At 38.9% G+C, this 27,632-nt stretch overlaps 1 pseudogene across 8 annotated transcripts in view; it reads left to right on the plus strand.

Moving 5' to 3' along the window:
* LOC149202867 (putative pentatricopeptide repeat-containing protein At3g13770, mitochondrial pseudogene) overlaps positions 1-27,632 on the plus strand; it is a 112,937-nt pseudogene that overhangs the window by 58,024 nt on the left and 27,281 nt on the right. For 2 of the 8 annotated variants that reach the window (XR_016253912.1, XR_016253918.1), the window contains exons 3-4: positions 14,139-14,202; positions 14,311-14,381. The product of XR_016253912.1 is annotated as a putative pentatricopeptide repeat-containing protein At3g13770, mitochondrial pseudogene, transcript variant X1 (transcript). Of the gene's footprint in view, positions 1-12,904; positions 12,993-13,099; positions 13,142-14,138; positions 14,203-14,310; positions 14,382-27,632 lie in introns of those variants that run through there. The other 6 variants (XR_016253920.1, XR_016253913.1, XR_016253919.1 and 3 more) reach the window with 5 other exon arrangements.

Consider the following 27,632-nt stretch of genomic DNA (forward strand, 5'->3'; position numbering starts at 1 on the left):
TTTGAAAACATTGTTTGTCAAGAAGGGTCAAGGACCCATAGCCCTTGTTGATTCAACCTGTAATTGAAGCGAGGACCTCTGAATAGAACCCCCAAATAAGTATATGTGTTGGTGATATCAATCTCCTCACCTTTGAAAAAGAAGTGTGATAAGAGAGAATCTTCTTCAATGCGGTGAAGATCATGATCTTAATTTTACCTAGGTTGATTGTCAATTGACAAAGATCACAGAAAATATCTAGGGCTTTTGGTTATTGCTGTAATCTATCCAAGGATGAGGCTAGAAGGACCACATCATCTGCAAACAAGACGATAGAAATTAGGACATGGTCTAGAAGGAAACCATAATCATCCTAGATGTGTTTAGTCAAGGACTCCATCTCGTCAATGTAGATCCCAAATAATGTGGGGGACAAGGGGAAACCTTGTTTAACCCCAATATTACTCCAGATGAAATTTGATAAGTCGTGTGCTGTACGTAGGTGACCAAAGATTGACTTGTATAGATGCATGATGGCTGACAATAGTGTCTCTGAGTTGCCATTGTCTTTGAGTCTCTAGAATAAGGCTTCCCTAGGAACGTAATCAAAAGATTTTCGAAAGCCTAAAAAACAACATCAAACTTTTAAAGAGTGATGGTGTGCTTCCTTAATGATGGCTTTGAGTGTGAGAATGTGATCAATAGTTTGGTGCTCAGATCGAAATCCATCCTGTCCTCTAGCTCTCGGATGTCGCCGCTCAAGCTCTCCAGAGAGTTTCAAATGGAGAATTATAGCATAGGGCTTCGAGAATGTGTGGCCCACCTTGATCATCCTTTAGTTATTGGGATCAAAGCTACGGCATGATTTGTGTATCAAGTGAATGATGTGATATGACCATGCCAATGGAAAACCTATATGGACCACATGATTAAAGAGATCACCCAAGTAAGGAACTAGAGAGCAAAGGACATGTTTAAATAACTATGTCTGGAAGCCATTGTTGTTTGTTGCTTTGTTGATGTTCATCACGTAAACAACCTCTCTAATGTCCTTATGTAAGAATAAGAGGCATGAAGAGGGCGGAGATGTAACCTAAATTTAACGTTGCCCAGGAATATCATAGATAGTGGAGACATGTGAGAACATGGATTCGGGGTTAAAGTCGGCTAGGAGGGGAGTGGCGGGGGAAGACGATGTCCCATAAATGTTTAGGGGAGAGAATAAAGGAGGTACACAAGTCCCATCTCCTCTAAGAAACAAAGAGGTGTTTCTTGTGGCAGAGAAGAAAAAGGTAAGAGGCTTTGATGTTGGGATAAGAGGGGTGAGCATGGGTGAGTGTCTACAAATGCTGGTGGTGGATGGCCTTGCATTCTTCGTCATATCAACAATTCATAGGATAGGATTTGGTTTTTGAGGAGGTGGAAGTGGGCTAGGTGGAGTGTGGGTAGGACTTGAGGGCTACGTCCCAAATCATGGATGAGAGGCAACAATATTTGGTAGAAGCGAAGTCTAGTGAGGAGAATTGGGTCTCAGGGGGGGAGCATCTGGCGAAGGTGGGTATTAAAGGTGTCTGTGTCCCCTTGAAATGGAAAATAGTATGAGGTGGGCCTTGGGGGGGTTGTGGTAGGAGAGGGGAGGGTGTTAGCTTGGAGAGAGAGAAATAAGACTATGGTTTGCTAGTGTGATGGGGGAGATAGTTAAGTGATGAATAAAGGGGAGTAAGCTTGGGCTATAATGGATAAGACTATGGTTTGCTAGTGTGATGGGGGAGATAGTTAAGTGATGAATAAAGGGGAGTAAGCTTGGGCTATAATGGACATAATCGATAATCCTTGCCCCTTCACCATGAGGGAGACATGTGAAAAAGCAAGAGTTTGGGAAACAGGGGAGCCCATTTAGCATCAAAAACTCATGAGATTCTCCTAGTTGTACAAGGTGTGGGCCATAGGTTGTGAAAGACCCCAACTCATCATTTGACATCTGATGAATAGCCATTGATGTTGGATCTATCTCTTGGATCAGAACGCATCCTTCCACTGGTCATGGAGAGGAATTGGGAGGGCTTCGGTGTAGGCATTGAAGTCACCTAGGAGGATAACTTCCCCAACTACGAAATACTGGGTGATACTGGCATAGAAATCTAAAATGGGATCTTCCTCATGTCCATGAATATTAAACGTCAAAGAAGCAGGAGGGAAGTAATGGATTGTAATGTAAATGTCCTTAGGGAGAGGGGAAACACCTCTAACTTGAATCCACATAAACCTAGCAAACTCATTTGCGGTCACCGAAGATATGCTGCTTTGGAGGGAGTCTCTGACGAAATAAGCAATTTTGCCTAAACCTTGAATACCACTAGAGCTCCGCATCTCTTGTTTGCATGTTGTGAACTGATGGTACCTTATGATGTTTGGGAGAGGCAGAGTAGGGCTCCATAAATCTCAGTGATTAATAGGATGTTTGATGACCTCAAAGCCTCGTACATGAGGCTCAGTGATGATCGAAAAGATCCATTACCACTTCAACAATTGATGGAAATGTTTGCATTCTATCACCTCTTTTGTCAAGCCTTCATTTGGAAACCCTATATCAGGATTCCCATGTGGGTGGAAAATAGACTTAAATAACTTCTTTGAGGTTTCAGATGATTGCCTAATTCCTTGCCTTGCATGCCTACCACAACTAGCTCTTTGGAGAGTTTGAGCCTGTTAACTTGTGATATAATGAGATCTTCGTCAAGGAATATCTTATTGGGAAGAGAGAATAACTTATGTTTGGCTCCGAGCACTTGAAGTCGATCAACTATATACTTGAATTAGAGAAAGAGAGTGGAGTGTGAACTAAGCCAAGCTCTATCCAGGGGATTGTTAGGGAGGTCCAAATTATCCCTAAGAAACAAGGTCCCAACCACCATGGGGTTCAAGGACGAGAGAGGTAGAGGGAGCCCCTCACCTTGAGGTTTAATCCCAGTGCTTTCCTAGCACGTTTCTCCACTAGCTTAGTCTATACTACCTCCTCAACTACTTCAAAGGAAGGGGGGCTTTATCCTCTCCTTTAACTACGTGGGCCCATGAGTGGATATGAGTTTCTGTTTCATGTTGAAATTTAGCCTAGTGAGATTTGGTCTCCTCTTGTTTGTTTTTAAGGTCGAGAAGTCCGGCATGTAATGCTTCACTAGAGTGGTGGTAGGGGGTATCTTGGGGCCTTGCTTTTATTTAGTTGTGTCTACATAGAAATGTTCTCTACCTACATTTTTGCTACTTTGTTGGTGAATTCATAGACCTCCATCCTGTTGATTTTTATAGTATTTCTGAAAAACTGATAAATACTTCTAATGGTGTTGATCTTCTTTTAATTTTTCCAGTATATCATTATGCAATTACACTTTAAAAATTAAACGATACAAGAACAATAGAACAATAGAGATCACAATGCACAAAGAGAGACAAGATTTACCCTGGGAAAACCTACAAAGGGGAAAAACCCTAGTAACCTTCTTCAATAAAGAAATTCTTATGTTCAACAAGAGATACACCTAGACCTATGGTCAAACCCTCCAAGTCAATCTTCCCGATTTGATCCAACACTTCGCTCTGCTGATTTGACCCATAATTTCAGCCCTCTTGCAACTGCCAGAATCCCAATAACTTCAGCCCTTGCAACTGCCCAGAATTTTGACCCCCAACACTAGAACTGCCCAGAAAAATGTGAACTGCAGAGAGATATAGACCTTCCAAATGTGCGAGCTAGGAGGGAGAGAGAGAAGATGATTTTGTCCTTCTTTTCGTCCTCTTAGTCCTTGTCCTTCGCTTGCTTGCCCATAAACTTTCTTGAGAGAGACATGCGAATTGCTAGAGGAAGAATGAGGTCGAGTTGCCTTTATATAGTGATCTGCTAGGTTGAATGGATAGGACTTTGCCCAGGGCCGACTTGACAAACATGGAGCCAAAATTTCAATTTCAAACATTCAAATTTTATTCTTTTAAAAGTTGCAATGGGACTTTGACTCAAAATATATTTTTCTTTTGACTCTAGCATTTAAAATATGCTTTACAATATTCAATACAAATACATCAAGGGCCAAATATACATTATGAAGATCGACCATAGTTACAAAATTCAACACTCCCTTTTAACTAAGGGAGGTATTCATAATAACTGTCACATGTGTTCTCAAGTCGACAAATTTCTTTATAAGAAGGTTATAACAAAATCATTACCATAATCTGGTCACCAACTGTGACACATGGTAAACCAATCTACTACCATAATTTGGTCAACAATCATTGACACATGGTAGAACAACAAGATCAACAAGTTACCATAATCTGGTCACCAAATGTAACACATGGTATATCTTTAGCATCAACTAGTCACCATGATTTTAGTAGCTACCTCATGGTATACAGACTAGTCCTGGATCACCATCATTTGGTCAACAACTGACTCACGGGAAAACCCTAGGGACACACTTAATCCATGTGAGTAATATGGTCCCAATCCAAAGCCCACACTCTTCTTGAGTAATCTGGGTCATGATGCTAAATGAGCTCTCTCACCCAACTGACGAGCAATCTGAGCTTGATGTTGAAAGGCACCCACTCAACTGAGTGATCATGGGCCTCTAGGACCATTCTTCCTCATTTGGTCAACAACTGTGACACAGGAAGAATGACTATCCTCTGCTGGACCATTCTCCCTAGTTTGGTCATACTTGACATAGGGAGAATGTTTGTCCATGGTGCTATCTCATCAACACTCCCTCTCGTTGAGAGGGGTAATCTCCACAAGCCTTAGTTTGTCCATGAAGTTGTAGGTAATATCCACAAGGCCTAGCTGCAGTGCCGAGTTGCAGGTGTCATAGAAGCCAAGTTTACAGGCCAAATTGTTGGCCAAATTACAGTGCTACAGAGGCCGTAGGTTTCCATAGAACAACCCACCTTCTTCTCTCAAATCTACGTCCTTGTTTGCCGAGTATTCTGCACCAAAACCGTTTTAAAAAGATGTCCTAAATTCCTCTACCTTCCCTTTGTTTTTCTGCCTCAAATCATATCTTCTTGTCCAAATTTCTTTTCACTGAAATGGACGAGTTCATACTATATTTATATTGATTTTCCAACTAAAGAGACACAACTATTGAAAGGTTGTATGGGCCGACTTAGGTAGGTTGGAGCCGACCTGTTCATAATTTATTATAATTTTAAGAATTGCAAAGATAAGCTTTTTGTAAGGCTTGTACATGTTGTGAGAGTGCCCATCATGTAAACACACTAAATATATATCATGCATAATCTTCTGCATTTGTTCTTTTGTTGTTTGTTAAAAGTGCTTCCACATAGCTCCCCTTTTTTTGTTGTCCAAAAATGCAAATAGGAATTTATCGATTTCCATCAATTGCAATATGCAACAGAACTATGGAATCAGTCACTATCACTTGATCTTTTAGAGGGCAACAACTGCAATTTTTTTTTCTCCAGCAAGCATTTTCTCAATAACCTCATACCTTGTCCAACATATTATTATTTCAACCTTTTTGTATCATGGCATTTAGTGCTAGGTCTGGTTATCATGCTTGGGTTTTTTGCATATACTTATCTTTCATATTCCTAGGGCATATACTTATCCCCTATCACTAGAAATAAAAATGACACCTTCTTCGTTGATTCACTCTCTTTCTTGCTCATTCTTTAATAGGTTATGCACCTAGGGATTTATCACTATTCAAGCTAGGACATTATCACATAGGTTATGCACCTATTCATTTAGGGTTTAGATAGTACCAAAGATAGTTTGCATCAAGAGTAGGGTTCTCAACCAACAATGCTAGGTTTAGGTTATAAACTAGGGTTTAGGGTTTCTAGGGTTTCCATCACAATGTTAGGGTTTCGACTTGAGGTTCTTTAACAAGTAAAGGGTTTTCCAAAAGGCTAGGGTTTTGTCTTCTTCAACAAAGCACCCAAGTTGCCATCTAATTGACATCAATGACAACTTCCAACGATCTCCACCTTTGTCATTGATGGCAATACTTTCCCCCTTTTAGCATTCTCCCCCTTTGACATCAATGGCAAATGTGGTGCTTTTCATGACAAATATTTCCTGCAAGTACTTTCCCTGTCATCGTGCTGCTTTCTCTAGACATCATGCTCCTCCCCCTATCATCAAGCTTCTCTTTTTGTCATTAGGCTGCTCCCCCTGACAATATCGTGCTGGGAATGTCATAAGTTCCCTGTAATAGTATGCATGATCTTCTTATGATGCCCTTAAATTGATCAACAACAGGTATTGATGCCTTGAGCATTCAAAGTGCATTCAACATTATCTTCTGGTGCAACCTCCTTTCTTCTCCATACCTTTGTGACTCTCTTTCCTTTCTTGATGTTGAGAAATCAATGCAAGTAGATTAGGGTTTGATTCCTCTTTCTTAATAATTACTTGTGAGTTATGTTGGTTTCTTTTACTTCTTTATTGTCTTATCTTTCATCAAGCAATTACCATATTATGTGTGAATAAAGATCACAAAAACACAAGAGACAAGATGTAGGCACTATGCCAGGGCAAAACCCCCCTCGAGGGGAAAACCTAGTAAAAAAGTTCTCTTCCTTCAATAGTTTTTATTTGAGACTCATCAACCTAGACATAGACCAAACCTTCACTCCACACCAAGTCAACCCTTCAAGATCTTTGACCTCTTTGCAGCAACACTTCCACCCCAGCAACTTCGACTATGCAACAACTAATGGCATCAGGCAGCAACTGGTAGCAACGACACTTGGAAGACCTCGATCTCCCAAACTAGGGCATGAAAGAGAGGGAGAGTAGCACCAAAACTTTGATTTCTTCCTTCTCTTTGACCTTGACCTAACTCGCACTCCTTTTGGCTTCCTTGATCCACTTCACACTTTTTATGGCTTCTAGAGAGATATCAAACTAGCTTAAGATGAGATGCTCCAAATGAATTCGATCTCCTTCCTTTTATAGGCTTCAGGTGAAGTCGAATAGGTGTCCTTTAGGCTGACTTGGTCTACATTGGGCCAACTTGGTGTGGAGGTTACATAAATCATATTTTACTCAATAATAAACCTTTTTACATGATTCCAAAGCCCAAGAAGGGTCTCTTTAATTGTATAGTGACTCTATTGACTCAATATTAATATTAGGAGTCCACGATGGGGACTTTGACTAATATAATGATAATCCAAGCATGAAACCCATGCTTTAATAAGTCATCGATATAAATAATTTTTTTTCTCTTTATTCTTTTGACAAGTACGTCACATAACAACTCAAATACATTTATGACGACCGAACCTAGTTACATTCTTCAACACCCCCTCTTAACTAGGGAGGTATTCATAATATACAAATATAATGGATTCATGGAAGATCTCAAAACACATAATCTATGAAGAAGTTTAGGCACTGCAATGCCATGGACTAGATTCCTGACTAGGGGAATCTATCCAAGGTCCTCCAGCAGTTTAGGCACTGCAATGCCATGGATTAGATTCCTGACCATGGAAATCTATCCAGGTGGGACTAAGATGGACTAAAGCTTTCAACCTCTCTAGGTACCATTAGGCTTACTTACTAACCATCAACCCAGGGATCTAGGTGTGTATCCGAGGTCAGGGCTCCATGACCAACACCACCCTCCCTACTTTGGGAAACTAGACATCAACACAAAGTGTCGGCTAGATGTCCTCCCGGGCAATATCTTACTCACAAAGCCTAAACTTCTCGATCGGTAATAAATCCTTCCCGATTGAACAGATCAACAACAAATCTCTCCAATCAAACTGATCAACAACTCTAAACATGTAAAACATTCTATCAAACTTCCGAGAGATTTACCTGTACAAACACAACCCTAATCAGTGACAAACTTTCAAATGTACATAAACATATACAAACCTCTGGGGTCTTCTAGACAACTTGATGTTGCTTCTCAACTTTCCATAGTAGGACTTAGAGCTTTTCCAATGAATCTTTGATAGAAGATTTCTCAACCATGCAACTTCCTTTCCTACTTCCCATGCAACAACAAATTTCACAAATCGATCAGGCTTTTCTTATCTCAGCAGCCCTTCAAAATACATTCTCCAATTTTTCTTCTCTTACGACCTTCACTAAAACTTACGACTGTTAGTCCTGGTCTAGTGCATGACACATGAAGTAGAGAACCATATCTGTCACTCCCTCTTAATTAGAGAGGAGTATTCTCGACCATCCTCTTATCCTAAGGAGATTTCTTTCATTCGTGCTCCTTCTCAATCTAGGGAGATTTCTTTCATTAAAGCTCCCTCTTAACTTAGGGAGTTCTACTTCTTCTTTACGACATCGAAGAATCTTTTGTGGCTTCCATCCTTCTCATCAGAGTTATCATTACCATCACCATTCATATCATGCTTATCACATCAACTTTTCTTTACGAACATATTCACTATCTTGAAGATCACATACCTGCAAAACTTAGATAGCAAGTACAACCAAATCTATAGAAGCATGAAGTTAACCATATCAAAATCACGAAAGCATTCAACTTTATATATATCAGATGCCCAAACTTACAAACAAGAGACATATTCTTCAACATCTTGCTAGGGACTTTATCATAAACCCTAGACTACTTCATCATAACAACTTTCATTACATCTAGGGTTTCAATGTTTCTTCCAAAGGTATGACATACCCTACTACAACATATAACAAACCCTAGAAACAATTCAAACAAATATAGATCTACAAAGTATCTAACAACTTTTAGAATTCATATGTTAGACTTCCCACTAGGGTTTCATACAAACCCTAGATTTCATACAAACCCTAGATTTCATACATGGGATTTAACAATCAAAACCAATCACAACTTAGTCAACAACATGACTAGCTTCCGCTAGGGTTTGTTGCAAACCGTAGATTTTCTTAATCAAACATCAATCATGTTAATTTTAGGCAACAATGGTATGTTCTATGCTTTAGAGCAATTTTACTTCAATTTCTTTATTAGCCCAGTTTCAATATTCAGATTAGCAATCACATCAACATGATAGTAAAATGCCGATAGAACATAAACATAAACAATAGAAGACAAGCCAAGACAAGAGGACACAAGATGTGGCACCAGCCAGGGACAAACCCCAATGTGGGGAAACCCTTGATCAAATCTTCTTTTAGTCTTCAATAGTTCAACAGAGAGAGATAGTACAATTTACAAATTTGATAACTTATAACAGCGACAAAAGATAAGACAAACACACATCCCAAGGAAATCATTTCTAAGACATTATAAGGGTCTTGCTTACATATTCCACCAAACCCTAATGAGCTAGGGTTTCAATATAAGAACATAGAAAACCCTAAATTACCAATACTTCAAAGGTTCAGGATTTTAGACATTATCATTCAACCCTAACAAGTTAGGGTTTCCATAATCATACCAAAACCCCAAACAAGACATCATCAAAGCATCAACCAGTTATTTTAGACTTCTTCAAAACATCAGACATTTTCTTTCAATAACCCTAAGCAGATTAGGGTTTCACACATTATCATTAGCATACCCTTAAGTTAGGGTTTTCCAGAGAACCTTTCTAGGGTTCTATGAGAACAATTAAGGATGTGAGGAGGGTAGATTTATCTAATGATGAATCACCCAATCAAGAATCTTTAAGATTCAAGGAAGCTAGACAAAAAGATGTTAGTAATACAAATTTCAAAATAAGATGAACGTACTTTTTATATTAAGAGAATTTTATAAGGTGTATAGTCTAAGACATACTTGGAGATGTTCCTTGACAAACCTTGTAAGGATTCCTTGAAGTGTTCTCTTTGTATTAAGCCATGATCTTTTATACCTGTAATACATACTTTCAAGCAAAACATGTGATACCAAGAACATGTTTCAATTTCTCAAGTTAGATCTTCTACGTAATCATGGAAGATGGAATCCTATGATATTGAAACTCAAGTTATTCCTTCAATTAATATTAGGACATTTACTTGACATCCTAGATTACTTGTGAACCCTAGAAAATAAGGATTAAGGTTCTAATATGAGACTTTCGTATGTTATCTAGGGATTACAATCTTTACCCTAGACTAGCTATAAACAAGGATTGTATGAACCATTTAAGATTAGATATATTGAAAATCTAAAAGCTTATGAGCATACGTACCTTGTGTTTACATACCTCTGATTTGATAGACAATACTTACTTGATTTCCTTGAGCTGGTACCTCAGACTATCAATTCAGATCCTCAAGGCTTGAGTTCCTATAGGACAGACTTCGATCCATTTTCTAGCTTCAACGATGTTGATCCCAGGCCTCTAACAACATAGATTTTATTGTCACCCAATTCCACTGCATGAGAAGATGGCTCCTTTGATAGTGTATGAAGTTGTTTACTTTCTCCTGTCATGTGCCTTGATGCTCCACTATCAATGATCCATGCATTGTCATCACTAAGAGAACCTATAAGAGCAGCCAAGAACCCTTGACTTTTGACCTTGTTGAATAAGTAGTGGATGACCTTCTTGATCCAGCTTCCAGTAGTGTTGATACCCATTCTCATATAGTTTATCAAAGAGGGAGAATCCATGTCCATTCCTTTTGAGCCAACAAAGTGATCTTCAACCTTTCCTGACCTTAGCTCTGATACCATGTTGAGAAATCAATGCAAGTAGATTAGGGTTTGATTCCTCTTTCTTGATAATTACTTGTGAGTTATGTTGGCTTCTTTTACTTCTTTATTATCTTATCTTTCATCAAGCAATTACCATATTATGTGTGTATGAAGATCACAAAAAAAACAAGACACAAGATGTAGGCACTATGCCAGGGCAAAACCCCCCTCGAGGGGAAAACCCAGTAAAAAATTCTCTTCCTTCAATAGTTTTCTTTGAGACTCTTCAACCTAGACATAGACCAAACCTTCCCTCCACACCAAGTCAGCCCTTCCAGATCTTCGACCTCTTTGCAGCACTTCCACCCCAGCAACTTCGACTATGCAACAACTTACGGCATCAGGCAACAACTGGCAGCAACAACACTTGGAAGACTTCGATCTCCCAAACTAGGGCACGAAAGAGAGAGAGAGTAGCACCAAAACTTCGATTTCTTCCTTCTCTTTGACCTTGACCCAACTCACACTCCTTTTGGCTTCCTTGATCCACTTCACACTTTTTCTGGCTTCTAGAGAGATATCAAACTAGCTTGAGATGAGATGCTCCAAATGAATTCGATCTCCTTCCTTTTATAGGCTCCAGGTGAGGTTGAATAGGTGTCCTTTAGGCCGACTTGATCTCCATTAGGCCGACTTGGTGTGGAGGTTACATAAATCATATTTTACTCAATAATAAACCTTTTTACATGATTCCAAAGCCCAAGAAGGGTCTCTTTAATTGTATAATGACTCTATTGACTCAATATTAATCCTAGGAGTCCACAATGGGGACTTTGACTAATATAATGATGACCTAAGCATGAAACCCATGCTTTAATAAGTCATTGATAATAATAATTTTTTTTCTCTTTATTCTTTTGACATGTACATTACATAATGACTGAAATACATTTATGAAGACCGAACCTAGTTACATTCTTCAACATTTGATTGATGATTCTTTAGATTGTCTAGGGACCCATTTTAATTTGCAATCTCTAGCTAAATGTCCAACATCATGGCATTTGAAACATTCAGTTTTGTACATGAATGGAGGAGCATAATCTCTGTTGGTATGTACATTGGGGTATTTCCTTGCACCTTTACTTCTGGGGAACTGATTGGAGTCCTTATAGATGTCTTTGTTATATGCCCTGCAATCCTTTGCCATATGCCCAAAATTTGTACAAGAGTAACAATGACCAAAAAATATAGTATGATACCTGGAAACTGAGGATTGCCATTGTGCATATTTGAACTGTTCTGCCTTGAAGTTCCTTGATAATATTTATTGCTACCTGCAACATCAACATTTCTTCTTGGAGCATAGGTCTTTCCAATGTCATTTTGACTCTTTTCCTTGCTTCTGCTGGAGCTAGGGGTATTAGCACAACTTTGAAGCTTCTCCATGTTATTGTCTTTTGATGCATTAGGATTTGCATCATTTTTTCTAGAAGATTCACCTGCATAACCAAGACCAGATTTATCAAGAGGAGACCTTTGACGACTTAGGATATCATCCAAGGTTTGAGAACTCTTTAGATTCTTGTTGAGCTGATCAACTTCTTTCCTTAGAGAAACAATCTCTTCTTTCATCTTTTCACATTCTTCATCTTTCTTTGCTAGCTGGTTCTCCATTTCTTCCCTCATCCTTATTGCTTCACATGTTTGGTCCTTAAGAGAGATGACATCTAATTTCAATTTGAAGATCTCTTCATCTTTTTCTTCTAGTCAGCATGTCATGACATTTCTTTCCTTTTCTGCTTCATCAATTTGTCCTTCCAGGAGGACTAAACCTTCCATTACATTTGCAACTCCTTGTGCTTGTTTCTTTGCTTCTTCTAGTTGAGCTTTAAGGGAGGAGACTTCTTTCTTATATTGACCAATTTCTGCTTCAAATTTGCTCAAGTCCTCAAGTCTTTGTCCAAGATGATTTGACAAATTATCTTCCCTTCTTTTTGCTTCTTCCAATTGACTTGTCATGGAGATGACTTCTTCATTATGCCTTTTCTCAAACTGATGCAATTCCTCCTTAAGCTCGGTGAGATCCTCATCCTTTTCTTGGACTTTACATATTGTGGTTGCTAGATTTTGTTGGAACAATATTTTATTCAGGTTTGCTGTAACATGTAAATAGGCACACGAAAGCTTCTCAGCATGAAATTACCTAACAAGATTGAAGTCAAACCTGAATTAGGTTGTTTCAAGTGATAACTTATCAAACTATAGGGACAATCTACTCATTACTTTTCTTCTTGCAGATTTACCTGGTTTTACACAAAGTGTATATAAGAGGGATTATGCTCTCATCACACCTGAGAGTCATGTTTTCAGTGCCATTCCTGACTGGTACTCTCATACTTTCTTCTAAACTACAATTGGTTCTCTCTTTTTGGGACAGAACATCTCTAAGTCTTAGGGTTATCTGATTGTTGTTGTTTCCCTTGATCCTGCAGGACTAAGACTATTGGAGCATATCTGATTACTCCGGCTATGGAATCCCATTTTTTCATGTACCTGGCACAGATGGAAGGTCTGAGAATCTGGAACCATGTACATCCTTATGTTTCACAATGATACCAGCACCTTGTCTTTCGTGCAGATTATGAAATAGTCTTCTGCTTACTGACAAGTTTGCCACATGAATTAGTGTGACCTGAAACTTTTTCTAGCCAATTTTTCACCCGACCTACTACATTGTTAGACATGTGCACATTTTGGACAATGTTAATTTTGGCCGTCTCTAACATTTTATTCCTTCTTTTTCTCACTTCCTTTGGTTGCGAGCCCTTCAATGGCCACATTTTATTCATGTTATAGTTTTTTGTGTTGGCTGAGCTCTCAATTTGCTTTATTTTTTTCACCAGAGAACTCAACATCAGCCTTTCCTCCACGGGATGTTGAAAGGTCAGGTTCATTTTTTTTAATAAATCTTTTATATTCTAGTCACAAGTATTTGGTTTGTATGGGAGGTTGGACATTTTATATAGATTTAAATAAAATATATTTTAACTTGCTGGCAAAAAGTCTTTGCTTCCCAAAACTTCATTCTCGGAAGTTAGGATATTTGTGATCCCAAAAGCATTTGGAAGTTTTAGGTTTTCAAGCCATGATTTCCCTCCTTAACTATCTGTCTTTTGCAGTCACAGGATTCTCGTGGCCTTACCACTATTTTGCATTTCTTCTACCTTTTCAAATGCTTTCCCCTTTAGTTGCTGAACAGATTCAGCTTCTCTCTTCCCCTTGTTATTTTCCATACAACCCTTTTCAATTCCTCCTTGTATGCATCCCTTTCAATGGCCTTACCCTTCCTTCACTATTATATTTGTGGTGCCTTTCTTGAAAATCTAGTTTGTTATTTCATTTTCTGGAAAATTTATATATCTACGTTTACCCATTTCAGCTCATTGATGTGGTGTATATTAATCATTTTAACTCTAAATTTTGTGACACTTGTTGTTTTATCCTTCATCTAATGAATACTTATCTTTTCAGGTTTCTATTTGTTGTTAAAGGTGAGCTGCTCCTGTCAGGAGGTTCTGAGGTTACTAAGCTACTTGTAAGCACTCTTCCTTTGCTTATTCATCATTTTCTTAACTTGGTTTTGTGAATGTACTAAGGTTTGTTTTCATGTGTTCTTTGAATTTGTCATTTGCATCACATCAAGGATGCTGGCATCAATGGATGGAACTTATGGTTTTTGAAGCTCGAAGATATCTTCATTATTTTTTTAAAAATCTACAAGTTACGATTCTCTGCAAGACCTTTATGCATACAAGCTATAGTCTGTGTTTTTCAATTCTGTTCTGGAATTTTCTGCTGCATTTCACTACAACAGACATTCACAACAGGGATCCTTGAATTAGATTGCAAGACATCAAGAACATGAAAAGAAGAAATGAGAAAACAATTCTTTTCTTAATTTGTGGAGCAACCAAGTTATCAGGCATGTTTCAATCATCATTTTTCTGGGCGTCTGAACTTGTGGAGGCAAAGTAACCATTTATGGGTGTTTTGCCCTCTGTTTCATGGGCTTGGGCATCTAAATTTGTGGAGTGAAAACAAGAATTCGTGGACATTTTCCCCTCAATTTCCTTGGCATGGGAAGCTGTTTTCATTGGCATCTCAAATCATGGTGGCGGAATAACTGTTCATGGGCATTTTCCCCTCGATTTTTTGGGTGTGAGCATCTGTTTTTATTGGTATCTGAACTTTTGGAAGCAAAGCAATTTGTGGTTCTGTTAATTTCCTGCTGCAAATTGTGTGTTTGGGGCCTGGGCCCTTGTTATTCTTCATGATCCGAATTTTGAAGGTCAGACGTGAGCCATGGGCTTTTCTCCAGTTTTTCCTGCTGTCAACTGACTATTTTACCACACTGCCTGAGGCAACCATGAAGGTGACAATTTGAATTCCAGTGCTCTAATATCGTTGTAAATTTTGTGGCTGCCCCAAACATGATGTCTACCTCCACGGAGACTCCTTAGCAGCTGTAAGTGAAACGCCCCTATGTTCATTACAAGAGACCGCATAGCAGAATGTGTGAGATGGGAAAGCTAGATGCAGATTTCTTTGTTGAAATAGGTAGCTAGGTTCGGTCTTCATAAATATGAAATGTACTCCTGATTCTTGTATATTGTAAAATGAAAGAAAAAATGTTATTATTATTTTTGTAGCATGTGTTTCATGCTGAAGGTCAATTTTATTTATAGGTCAAGCACCCATTGAGTGCTTCTAGGGTTTGTCATAGAGTCAAGAAGTCAATTAAATCATTGTCATATATGAAAGACCTTATTGGACATATTGTATCATGTCAAGAAAATTATGAAAGACTTTATTGGGCATATTGTATCATGTCAAGAAAATTATGAAAGACTTTATTGGGCATATTGTATCATGTCAAGAAAATTATTGCAAGTCAAAAAGTGTCATAAGATCCCTCCAAGACAAGTCGGCCTAGCAGTCAAACTAGTCGGCCTACAAGAGAAACAAGTCGGCCTCACAGGGGCTATTCTACATCCACATGAAGCCTATATATTCAAGGTAGTCGACCTCATTGGAAGGGCATCCAAGCAGCTTATTAGAGAACAAGAAAGAGACCCAGAAGAAGAACGAAGAAGAGGAGAAAGAAGAGAAGATAGATCAAAGTTTTTTATAAGATTGTTTTTGGGCTACTCATCTCACATGTGCGAGGAATCTAGGGAAATTTTCTGTTGCAGCAAGATCGAGAATTGCAGTCACATCAAGGGGCTGAAATAAGGTGTCAAATAGATCAGATTGCAAGCCGAGTTACCAAGGAAAAAGGATCAACCCTAGCGAAGGAGAGAAGACTCGTACTTCTGCTCTAAACTACTCACACGTGCAAAACTGCTGAGATTGCAGCCAGGCCAAAAATTGCAGACCTGTAATAGAAGCCAAAATTTTGAAGAGAGGCCGAAATCTGAAGTATTTGAAGCAAGTTTGACTGGTGTTGACTTTGTGGAAGACAAGGTCATCAAAAGAAGAAGTTTGACTTGGTCTTGGAGGGGTTTTTGACAAGAGTCTTAGGTCTTGGAATTCGTCATTTGAAGAATCTATAAGAGAAGAATTCTTGTGGGTTTTCCTCTCAAGAGGAGAGGTTTTGGCCCTGGCTAGCAGCGTATATTTTGTGTCCTCTTGTTCTTTTGATCTTTATAGTTTGGTAGCTATTTATTGATAAGAACACAATAATAATCAAGTGAAAGAAGAAGCTAATAACAAGTACATCAAGTTAAGTAAAAGAACATCACAGGCAGTTATCAAAGAGAAATCACCTAATCTAGCTGCCCTTGATTTCTCAACATTTTTTACCCTGGTTCAGAAGCTATAGGACTAGCATTATGAGAAAGATATGTTAAATTGTGCAACTAGGGCCAAATTCCACTTTGGACAGCTTATTTGATGGAGATAATTAACATTGAATTCCTCTTTTCGAGAGGACCAAAATTGACCTAAGGTTCACTGAAATCGGAGAAGGAGAAATATGTTTTTGAAGTCAAGCCCACACATGTGCAATTTGTCAAGGTCGGCTTGGGGTCAAGTTGGACAAATTGACCCTCCTCCAACACATATAAATAGAAGAGACCTCCATCCTCATTTGGCACATTCATCACACAACATATTCTTCTCTCTCCTTCATTGATTGGGTTGTATAGATTGTAGGGCAGCCTTTCTTCTTCACACGTGCGAGATTTTTGGAGGCTTCTTTGACTGTTTGGGTTGACTTTCTGTAGCAGGACCATTTGACCTTGTTTGACCGAGTTTCCTTCATTGGTTTGACTTCATTTGACCATCAAAAGTTCGATTTTGGAAGGTCGAATTGCTGGGCACAGAAATCGAGGAAATCTGGGCACTTTGACCAGCATTAACTTCAGGGTTGACTGCTGTTTTGACTGCAGAAAATTACGACAGACTTTCTCTCTCTTTTGATTGAATTTGACTGGACTTTGGAGGACTGTTTTGGGCTGACTTTGACCAGCAAGGAAGGCCGAGTTTGACTGCCTTTGACCGAGCTCAGGAAGAGGTGCTTTGACCGTTCACTGTTGACTGGTTAGGGTTGTTTGACTGCTGTTGACTAGGAACAAAAATTTCAGATTTGACAGGGCTGTTTTTACAGTGATATTGGATCATCAAATTGGAAAGTCAAATTTGACTGACTTTGTATTATTGTACTCTCTCTCTCTCTGCATAATAAGAAGAATTGATCACGGGTTTTCCCCATCTTGGGGTTTTTCCCTTGGCTTGAGCCAAATTGTTGTGTTCCCTTGTCTTGGCTTGTCTTCTGCATTTTACTATTTATGTTCTATCTACAGTTACTGTCAATGTGAATTAATGGTTTATGTGATTGCTATTAGAAACTAAATTGGAATTGACATTGGGCTTATAAAAAGGACATTCAAGTAATTGTTGCAAGCATAGAACATACCATTGTTATCTAAAATTAGAATGGTATTAGAGCTCAGGTGAGTACAAGCCCAAGCAAGAGAGAAAAGCAATCACTAAGATATCTATTGGACAAAGAATATTTGACAAGTCTCCATGGCCTCTACATCTTACTTCAAGACTGAGGACAAGCTCAATGACAAATCTGACTATCATGCATGGAAGATGACTTTGGACTTGACTTTGGAGGAGCATGAAGTATTGGACTATGTGTAGGGAAAAGTGGTGGAGCCTCCTTTAAATGCACCTGCTGTTGCGAGAACGAAATATAGAAAATGTGAGGTCAAAGCTAAGAATATTATATTTGACTCCATTCAAAAGCATTAGCGTTCAATAACCCTAGGTAGACTAGGGTTTTTCACATTAGCATTGACATACCCTTAGGTTAGGGTTTTATAGAGAACCTTTTAGGGTTCCACAAACATAATGATTTTAATGAGGGTAGATTCAATCTAATGATTAATCTCCTAGACAAGAATCTTTATGATTCAAAGGTCCTAGACATAACACTTGTTAGTAATGTAAAGCAGATTCCTTAAAATGAATGAGTATACCTTTATAACAAAGAGAAACAAAACTTATAGTCTAAGACATACCTTTGAGTTTAGACAAACCTTATAGGACATTAATTCCAATAGAGCTTCTATGCTTTGTCTTGTGAGGTCTTCTTCATAGCCCTTAAGCATATCAGTAAGTTTTTCCTAAATAAGGAAAATATAAAAAGAAATGTTATTAGCATCTAGTATAACCACATCCAGATAGGAAAAGGAAAACCAAATATAAAAGATAATACAAGGAGTAAGATACTTATCTTTGGAAAATGGTGAGAGTTCCCTCTTAATCCTATCTTGAGGGATACCTATAACTTTAACAAAACAATTCAACAATGTCTTTCCAAAGAATGTTAAACCTATAAGTGCTAGAAATTGAAATACAATACAATACAATTCAAAAACTTAGAGTAGAAGGAGTTAGTAGTATAAGTCCTTTATTTCTAATTCTTCGGTCTTGTTCTTCTTTGGAGATTCTTCTTCGACAACATTTGCATGATCCCTATTTCTCTTTCTATTTCTCAGATTCTCGGACAATCGCCTTTATAGTGGCCCATCTTGTGACAATTGTACTATTCGATTTTGGATAGATCTATCTTTCTTCTAGGCCCTTTAGACTTCTTGAATGATCCTTTGTTCTTGTGATGAGCGGAGTAGGCATTTGAAACTTTCTCCTCTTCATTCTCTTTGTTGCTTACTAGAGAAATTCTGACTTCTTCTTGACTGCATGCATTCCATAGTTGTTTGAATGTAGGAGTTTCCTTCCAACTGTTGAGACCTGATGAGAAGGCACTCCATGATGTTGGTAATCCTAGAAGTGCAGTGATTACAAGCTCCTTTTCCAGTACTATCTCATCAATTGCTTGGAGTTCATCTCTTAATCTAGCTATTCTCACAAAGAAGGATGCCACAATGTCTTCCTTTGTCATCTTTATAGATCTTAGTTCATTCTTAAGGCTTGCTATTTGACCAAGATTCTTGATAGTGAATAATTTGGATAATGCCTCATACATCTCTTGAGCAAAATCTATGTTGGATATATATGGAATGAGGTTATCCTTTTTTCCATCCACCATTAGTGTCATGGATGATATTTCTATTTTCCTAAACTTTGCCTTTTCTTTATCACTTGACTCATTAGTAGGCTTCTTTACTTTTCCTTTGACTAAATCCAATACTTTATTCTTCTTGAGGATGAGGTCTATCCTCTTCTTCCATGCCCTGTAGTTGGATGCTCCTTTTAATTTGTTTCTCCCTTCATTGAGTTAGACATTGTCCTTGAAGATGGTAGACTTGACTTCTTATATGATCCTTTCGATGACCCTTATTCAAACTTCTTATTCTCCTTTTAATAGATCTTTGAGCTGCCTTTTTCCTCCTTCTTCACCTTAGCTCTGATACCATGTTAGAAAATCAGAAAGGTAGAAAGGTTTTCTTTATATAGATAATTACTTGTGATATTCTTATGGTTTTCTTATGTTCCTCTTTTATCTTTTAGTTCATCAAGTAATTACCAAAACAATAGCACAAAGATCACAGACACCAGATGTAGGCGGACAACCAGGGCAAAACCCCTATCTAGGGGAAAACCCAGTCAACAACTCTTCCTTAATAATTTCACGAGATGATCCAAGACTCTTGGCCTAGACGCAAACTTCCTCCACATCGAGTCGACCCTTTCTTCCTTTTGTAGATGATAACCCTTTCAACAATAACTTGGACCTAGCAGCAACAACTTGTAGCAGCAACAAAACTTCGATCTAGTAGAACTTTGACATAGCAGTAGCCTAACAATAACTTCGACCCAACAGTTAGCCCAACAACAACTTCGACCCAACAGTTTGCGTAACAACAACTTCGACCCAACAATTAGCCCAACAACAACTTCGACCCAACAGTTAGCCCAGCAACAACTTCGACCCAACAGTTAGCCCAGCAACAACTTCGACCCAACAATTAGCCCAACAACAACTTCGACCTTCCAGTAGTAGACCAGAAAATCCACACGTGTGAGAGAGAGATGACCCGAAAACTTCGATCTTGTCCTTTCCAACAATTCTCCTCCTCTTGGAATTTCACACTTTTTCTGCTCTTCTTCTTGGATATCAAACTTGTGTGAGTGAGTGTTCCAAATGAATTCGAACTGCTTGTATATATACCCTTTTGGTGAGGTCGAATTACCCTGTTTGAGGCCGACTTGATCTCCTTGAGGCTGACTTGGTGTGGAGGTGACAAATGACTTATTTGACTCAATAATAAATCTTTTTACATGATTCAAAAGCCCAAGAAGGGTCTCTTTTAATGGACAATGATTCTAATGGCTCAGAATAAATCCTAAAAGTCCTCAATGGGGACTTTGATCTAAAACATGATGACCCAAGCATGAAACCCATGCTTTAATAAGTCATAATAATAATAATAATAATAATTTCTTTTTCATTCTTTTGATAAATACATTTCATTGTGACTCAAATACAATTTATGAAGATCGAACCTAGTTACATTCTTCAACAAACTGTAGGGTCAAAGTTTGACTGCATGCCAATTTGACTAGGTTGTTGACCAGTGTTGACTTTTGATGTTTGATCGGTTTGACCAATAGCTGTTTTGACCAAGTTTGATTGGTATTTCGACTGGTATTATTGGCACAAATTTCTTGACAATTTCTGTTTTGTAACCTTGCTAAAAAGACAGTTTCTTCTCAAGAAATGATTGTTGGGTTTTCTCCCCAGGTTGGGTTTCCTAGGTGAAATTTTTTGTGTCTATTGTGCATGGCTATATTTCTATGATCTTTACTATTTCCGCTGCATTTGCTTTTGATATTTTCTGAGTGTAATTATTCAATTATAGTAGTGACATAAAAATTATTGTTTGAAAATTATTAGGAAGTAATTATCAGGAAGAAAATTGTATTCCACTGCATTTGCCATAGAATTTCAACATGGTACCAAAGCATTGTTGAAAGATCAACCATTTAATAGCCTCAAATTCAGTATTTAGGCAGCTTGTACAAGTCTCAGTTCTCTTGTCAAGATGGTGCCCAGTCTAATGGTAGAAGGTAGGTTTGGATGGATGCCATGATGGAGGAGTATCTATCGATCATGAAGAATGATGTGTGGGAGATAATCGAGAGACCAAAAGGGAAGTCAGTAGTGACTCCCAAGTGGATCTATAAGATCAAGCATGCAACAGATGGTAGCATCAAGAAGTACAAAGTGAAGTTTGTGGCGAGAGGGTTCTCTCAGAAAGAGGGAGTGGACTATGAGGAGACATTTGCTCTAATCGTTAGGTACACTTCTATTAGGACTATTGTTTTATTGCTTCAATTATGGGTTGGAGGTTACATCAGATGGATGTAAATACTGCGTTCCTCAATGGTGTGATTGAGGAAGTGTACATAGAGCAACCTCAGGGCTTTGTGGTACATGGGAAGGAGTCCCATATTTGTAGGTTGAAGAAACTTTGTACGGACTCAAGCAGGCACCCAGGGCATGGTATTCCAGGATTAATGGATACTTGATGAGTTTGGGCTTCACCAAGAGTGATGCAAATCCTGACCTTTACTTCATGGTTGTTGATGGTGATCCTTTGATCTTGGTGCTGTATGTTGATGATTTGTTCCTTACTGGGGTAGAGAGGCTCATTGTTAGGTGCAAGAGGGAGTTGACTTCAGAGTTCGAGATGAAGGATCTTGGCTTGATGCATTATTTATTGGGATTGGAGGTGTGGCAAAGACTAGGTGAGATCTTCCTTAGACAGGGGAAGTACACAGTTCAGATCTTGAGGAGATTTGGTATGATGGACTGCAAGTCCATGGCTACACCTATGGTGACCAATTTGAAGAAGCTAAGTGATTCCACTTCAGATTTAGATTTGGTGGATCCATTATGTACAAACAGTTGATTGGATCCTTTATGTACTTGGTTAACACCAGGCCAAATATTTTCTTTGTAGTGAACATCCTGAGCTAGTTTATGGTTGAGCTGAGGCATGTACATTGGGTTGCAGCGAAGCATGTGTTGAGGTACCTGCATGGTACAATTGGATATGGTCTGAGATATGTCTCAGGTGGTGAAGTGAGGCTATAGGGATATACTGATTCTGATTGGGCTGGGAGTGCAGAGGACAGAAAGAGCACCTCGAGGTGCTGCTTCAGTTTGGGATCAAATATGATATCCTGGCTTAGGAGGAAGCAAACTTCTGTCGCACTCAGTACAAAAGAGGCAGAGTATATCGTAGCTAGTGCTGCAAAGACTTCCTTGATATATTGTGATAACTAAAGCCGTGTTAGGCTTTCAAAGAATCTAGTATTTCATGACAGGTTGAAGCATATTGAGATCAATTATCACTTCATCCGAGACATGGTGCAGAAGGGAGTAGTGAATCTCCAGTACATATCCATAGATGAGCAGATTGCGAACATTCTCACCAAGCCTCTATCTAAGGGGAAGTTTGTATACTTCTGAGACAAGCTTGTTGTGATGCAGAATGTCTCCCTCGCTAAGAGTGTTGATGTTTTTTTTTTGCAGCATCGACCAAACATTCTTCCATGGGGTCATGCTGTTTTAAATAGTTGGGGAATGATACATTCACCCATACAACCATGCTAATTTGGCTGGGCCATGCTGTTTTGGTTAGGGGTGAATGGCCCGAGGGTAGTGTTTCTCCCATATAGCCATGCTGATTTGGCTAAGGGAGATTGGCCCATGATGCTCACATGGTGCTCCAAGATGGAGTGATCTATTTTTTATGGAGCGAGTTTGAATTGTTTATTGATTAGGGTTTTTCACCCAATAGTGGGGTAAATGTTTCTATTCTAATGTCGAGTTGACATGTAAGCTTCATAAGTGAGGGGGTTTCTTGTGATGAGATGCTCCCATATGGGTCTCCACTCAACATTAGAGCTCTACATAAATATACAAACATGTGAGAGGCAAAATCATCAATGTAGCAAGCTCCTTGAATCTTTTCTAGCAGAGGAGAAATTTGTCCAAGGAGAAAACTATTGCTGGAGATCATCTTCATTATTTCTATCTCTTGTTCTGGCCACAATGTGAGCACTATTTGACCAGCTGTACAACTGAGTTTGACGAGGCTGCATTGACAGTTTGACCAAGTGTTAATTGATATGTTTGACTGAATTTCTAGAGGCCGCACATGCCAGTTTGACCACTGCTGCACACGCAGATTTGAATGCAAGCTGACTGCAGACTTTGACTAGCCGTAGGCCGAGTTGACTGTAGGGTCGAAGTTTGACCTCAGGCCGTTGACTAGCATTGACTTCTGATGTTTGATTGGCTTGACCAACAACTGTTTTGACCAACTTTGATTGGTATCTTGACTTGGATTATTGGCACAAATTTCTAGACAAAATTTCTGATTTGTAACCTTACTAAAAAGATTTCTACTTAAGAAAAGATTGTTGGGCTTTCTTGGTGAATTTTTTTTGTGTCTACTGTGCATGGCTGTCTTTCTACGATCTTTACTATTTATGCTGCATTTATTGTTGAGATTTTCTGAGTATAATTATTCAATGATAGCAATGGCATAAAAATTACCGTTTGAAAATCATTAGAAAGTAATTATTGGGCAGAAAATTGTATTTTACTGCATTTGCCATAGAATTTCAACAACCCCTTGGAAAAGTATAAATACAACGAGATAAAGGATTTTCTTCTTGTGTGGAATGCTAAAAGTGATCTAGCCACAAGTCTAAAATAAGATAGCTAAAGGCCAAGTTTTCTGTGCTTTTGATAGGCTAAAGGAGCAACCAAGGTCTGTTTTAGAGATCAGAAAGGAGGCCGCAGACGGCCAGCCTGGTTAGGCAGCTGCAGGTCTAGGAGCAGGGTCACAGGTCTAAATAGGAGGGCCAAGACTGATAGGTGGCTAGCCACAGAAGTGAACGATAGCATGAGGCTGAAACACAGGTGGTTTAGGGTTGCTGTAGCAACCTGCAAGGCAACAGAGGTAAGAGAAGTGCCGAGACAGACCGCAGGGGTAAAAGAAGCTAGTTGAAGGGTAAAGGAGCAGCTAACATGCTAGTAGAGGGGTCAGATTCCTAAAGGAGCTGGCAGAGGGCCCATGAAAGCTACAACAAGAGGACCATGGGCTAGAGGATCATGCCCAAGTAAGCTGATTTGTGTTTGAGTAATATAAAGTGGGTTGGTAATTCCCTAGGTTGTTACAACTTACAACAAGTTATTTAAGTGAGCATTTTTGGGCAGAAGAGGCCTCAGCCCTAGGTATTTAGTCAAAGGAAAGACTTTCATATTTGGCATGGTACTGGATTGTAAAGGGCCACTATCCTTGGTATGGGAGCCCTGTGAGTTTTCTTATTAAAGGAACTATAAGAAACAAGATTGGGCATATATTATATTGTGTACTATACTTTGATCTGATTGTTGGTGTAATTTCCGTTGTGCAATTTTTTTTAAAGGTAGGCACTGCTAGTTTGTTTATGTTTTCTAGCTAAGAGCATAGACTAAACCTGCGGTGCGTGGAATTATAACATCGTATTAGAGCAACTTTGAAGAGCAGTTGGGTCAGATTTTTGCATAGGTGGCAACTTTGGGAGGGAGCAACGGGAGTGTTGCAGAAAGTAGCAGTGTTGCCAAGAGAGTTGGCTAGGTATTCCTTGTGAGACATGGAGTAGAATGTTCAGAGAAGGAGTTGTGGATTATTGCACCTTGGGGTGGCAGAATGGGAGTTTTGGTGGATTGGCGGAGAACTCGGTGCACAACATTATGTTGAGTGTCAGGTTGCCGATACTGTCGATGGACTTCCATTGACTCGTCATAGTAAGTTTCGGGAGCTTAGGTGCCTTGACATGGACGAGGTAGCTTCATGTGGATGGCAGGTTGATTGCAAGATGGAGTATTCATCAGGTTGCAGAGTTGCACATCTTGCATTGGAGCGATGTGCATATGAGGTGTTTGACCCAAGAGGATGAGGACACATGCAAAGTTGAGTTGCGTTGGTCTAGAGTGGACTGGGCCAAGTGTTCAACCACAACTTGAGACTGTTCTTGAATAGACACAAGATCAGTTACAGGATGATCATTGGATGATCGTGACCTTGGGTGAGTGGGATGCTTACTTGAGGAGGATGCATCGGGTGATATGCTGTAGGATACAATTGGTTGAGGATACTTCCTAGGAAGGGAAGCAACATGAGCTAAGGGAAGGTTTTGTAGGCCCACAGGGAGTCTGGCCTTAGAGGGAGATTACGGGCTCAGAGGGAGAATTAGTCACCCAGTGGAAGTCTAACCTTCAGGTTCAAGTGAGAGAGTGGAGTCTTCCAAGCCATGCAAGGAAAGTTGTGTTACGTGCAAGGAAAGTTGTGGTGCGTGCAAGGAAAGTCGTAGACCATGCAAGGAAGTCATGGCGCATGCAAAGAAAGTCATGGTACATGCAAGGAAGTGATGGACCTTGCAAGGAAAGTCATGATTGTTAATTTTCTTAGGACTATATTGTTCTTTGCTATTGATAATTACATTTTTAAACTTTTCATCATTTACATATGCATTCACCCCATTACATCATAACATGATAATTACATTTTTAAACTTTTCATCATTTACATATGCATTCACCCCATTACATCATAACATCATTAGCAATCGTGTAGAAATAACAATAACATCAACATTGCAGTGGAACATAAGGGAACAACAGAAGAAAAACATGCACAAATAGAGAAACCAAGATTTAGTCGGAGACCAAGGCCAAGATATCCATCAATTGTTGAGCTGAGATACAAAGTACATACATACTGCGATACACCATTACATCAAGACTTCTAGAGTCAATCCAAGTTAGTTCACAACTTCATCTTGTGAACTGACTTCCTATAACCAAGTGAGTCTAAGAAAGCTTTTGCCATATCACTGTTGCAAAAACCAATATCATCATTAAGCATTGTAACTTCTGTCATATCAAGAGCTGCCATATCGAGATTACTGCCATGTCTGCCATATAGGCGTCATATCAATATCAGGGTCACTGTCACATTAAGATTACTACAATATCAAAGTCATTGTCTATGCAATAAGATCATGCCTCATCAAAGGTTACTTTGTTATGTGTTCTCAGTCATATGGTCATCATGTATGATGTCATAAAAGAATCAAGCGATGCCACTATAAGTAATGTTGCGACCACTATATATATATATATATATATATCTATATCTAGAGAGAGAGAGAGAGAGAGAGAGAGAGAGAGAGAGAGAGAGGATGCCCATGCCAATACATAAACGAAGACACTACCAATACATATATATAACTGATGCCGTAGGCAATTTATAAACGATGCCACTGTATAGGAGTATAGCTACAGAACATAGGAGCGATGCCATAATCATAATTGAGCCACTGTATTATATCGAACCCTACCATAGAGCAAGTGAAAAAGAAAGAACGAGTCACTGCCTAGTATAACGCTATAGCCACAGAGAGATACCATTGTATAACATAAAACCATAGCCATAGATCGATGTCACTGTCATAATGCAATGTCGCAATTTAGTAAGAATGATGCCACTGTAATGATACCACTGCCAACATATAAACAAAGCTGCTGTAGTGAGCCATATACGAGCCACTTAAACAATATAATATGTGCCATTGCCAAGCAATGTGGGCCAGATGAATGTGCGATTACCGAGATGATGAGTATGAGGCCATGGGAATAAGTGCGTGCTACAAATGCACAGATCGAGCCATAGTAATATGGAGCTAGGCACAGGCAGAATCATACGTACCACAAAAATAATGATTGAGCACATGAGATACTACAACATGCAATTCACTGCGAGCCTTAAATAAACATACACAAGCCACAACAAAGTCAACGAACCATTGTAAAATAATGAACCACAGAAAACCACCTTTTTTAATGACGCGATGTCACATAATCTTGAGAGATCCTAACCACACAAAAGTTCGAGCCTTAGTTATTATGCGAATCATTGTCTATAGATGCGGGCCTCAGGTGAAAATTTGAACCTCATAAAATAATAGATGCGAATAACACAAAAGTGTGTGTGTCCCGAGCCATACAATGATTAGCTATTTATATACATTTAAGTGAATCGTATGAGTAGCTTTGATTGAGGAGCCAACATAAAATCTCATGGAGGGATTCATAAATTTAAATTCTAATTTCAAAATTTGTTCATCAAAAATATTTGTATAATTTTCTCTTTTAATAATTGTTTGCCTAAAGGTTTTGACTTACATTATAACAAGTTTTTCCTTTGCCCAAATTGAATTCTCTTAGAGGAAGATGGGCTTCATTGGGGCTTAGTGTTTCGCCTTTGGGGAAATTCATCCCGAAGTTGCCCAATTTTAACGCTCCCTCTCAGCTAGGGAGGAATTTCCATTCACATCAAAAGTTTCATCTCAATATAAGAAGGCAAGTAGCTGTATCGTCATTACATCTCATCTTGTCTCATAGAAGAAGAATAATGCTCAATCAAAGTT

Source organism: Pinus tabuliformis, chromosome 2_1 (assembly GCF_031772625.1).
Source record: "Pinus tabuliformis cultivar Carrire ecotype Pingquan chromosome 2_1, CPIR1, whole genome shotgun sequence".
NCBI lineage: Eukaryota > Viridiplantae > Streptophyta > Pinopsida > Pinales > Pinaceae > Pinus > Pinus tabuliformis.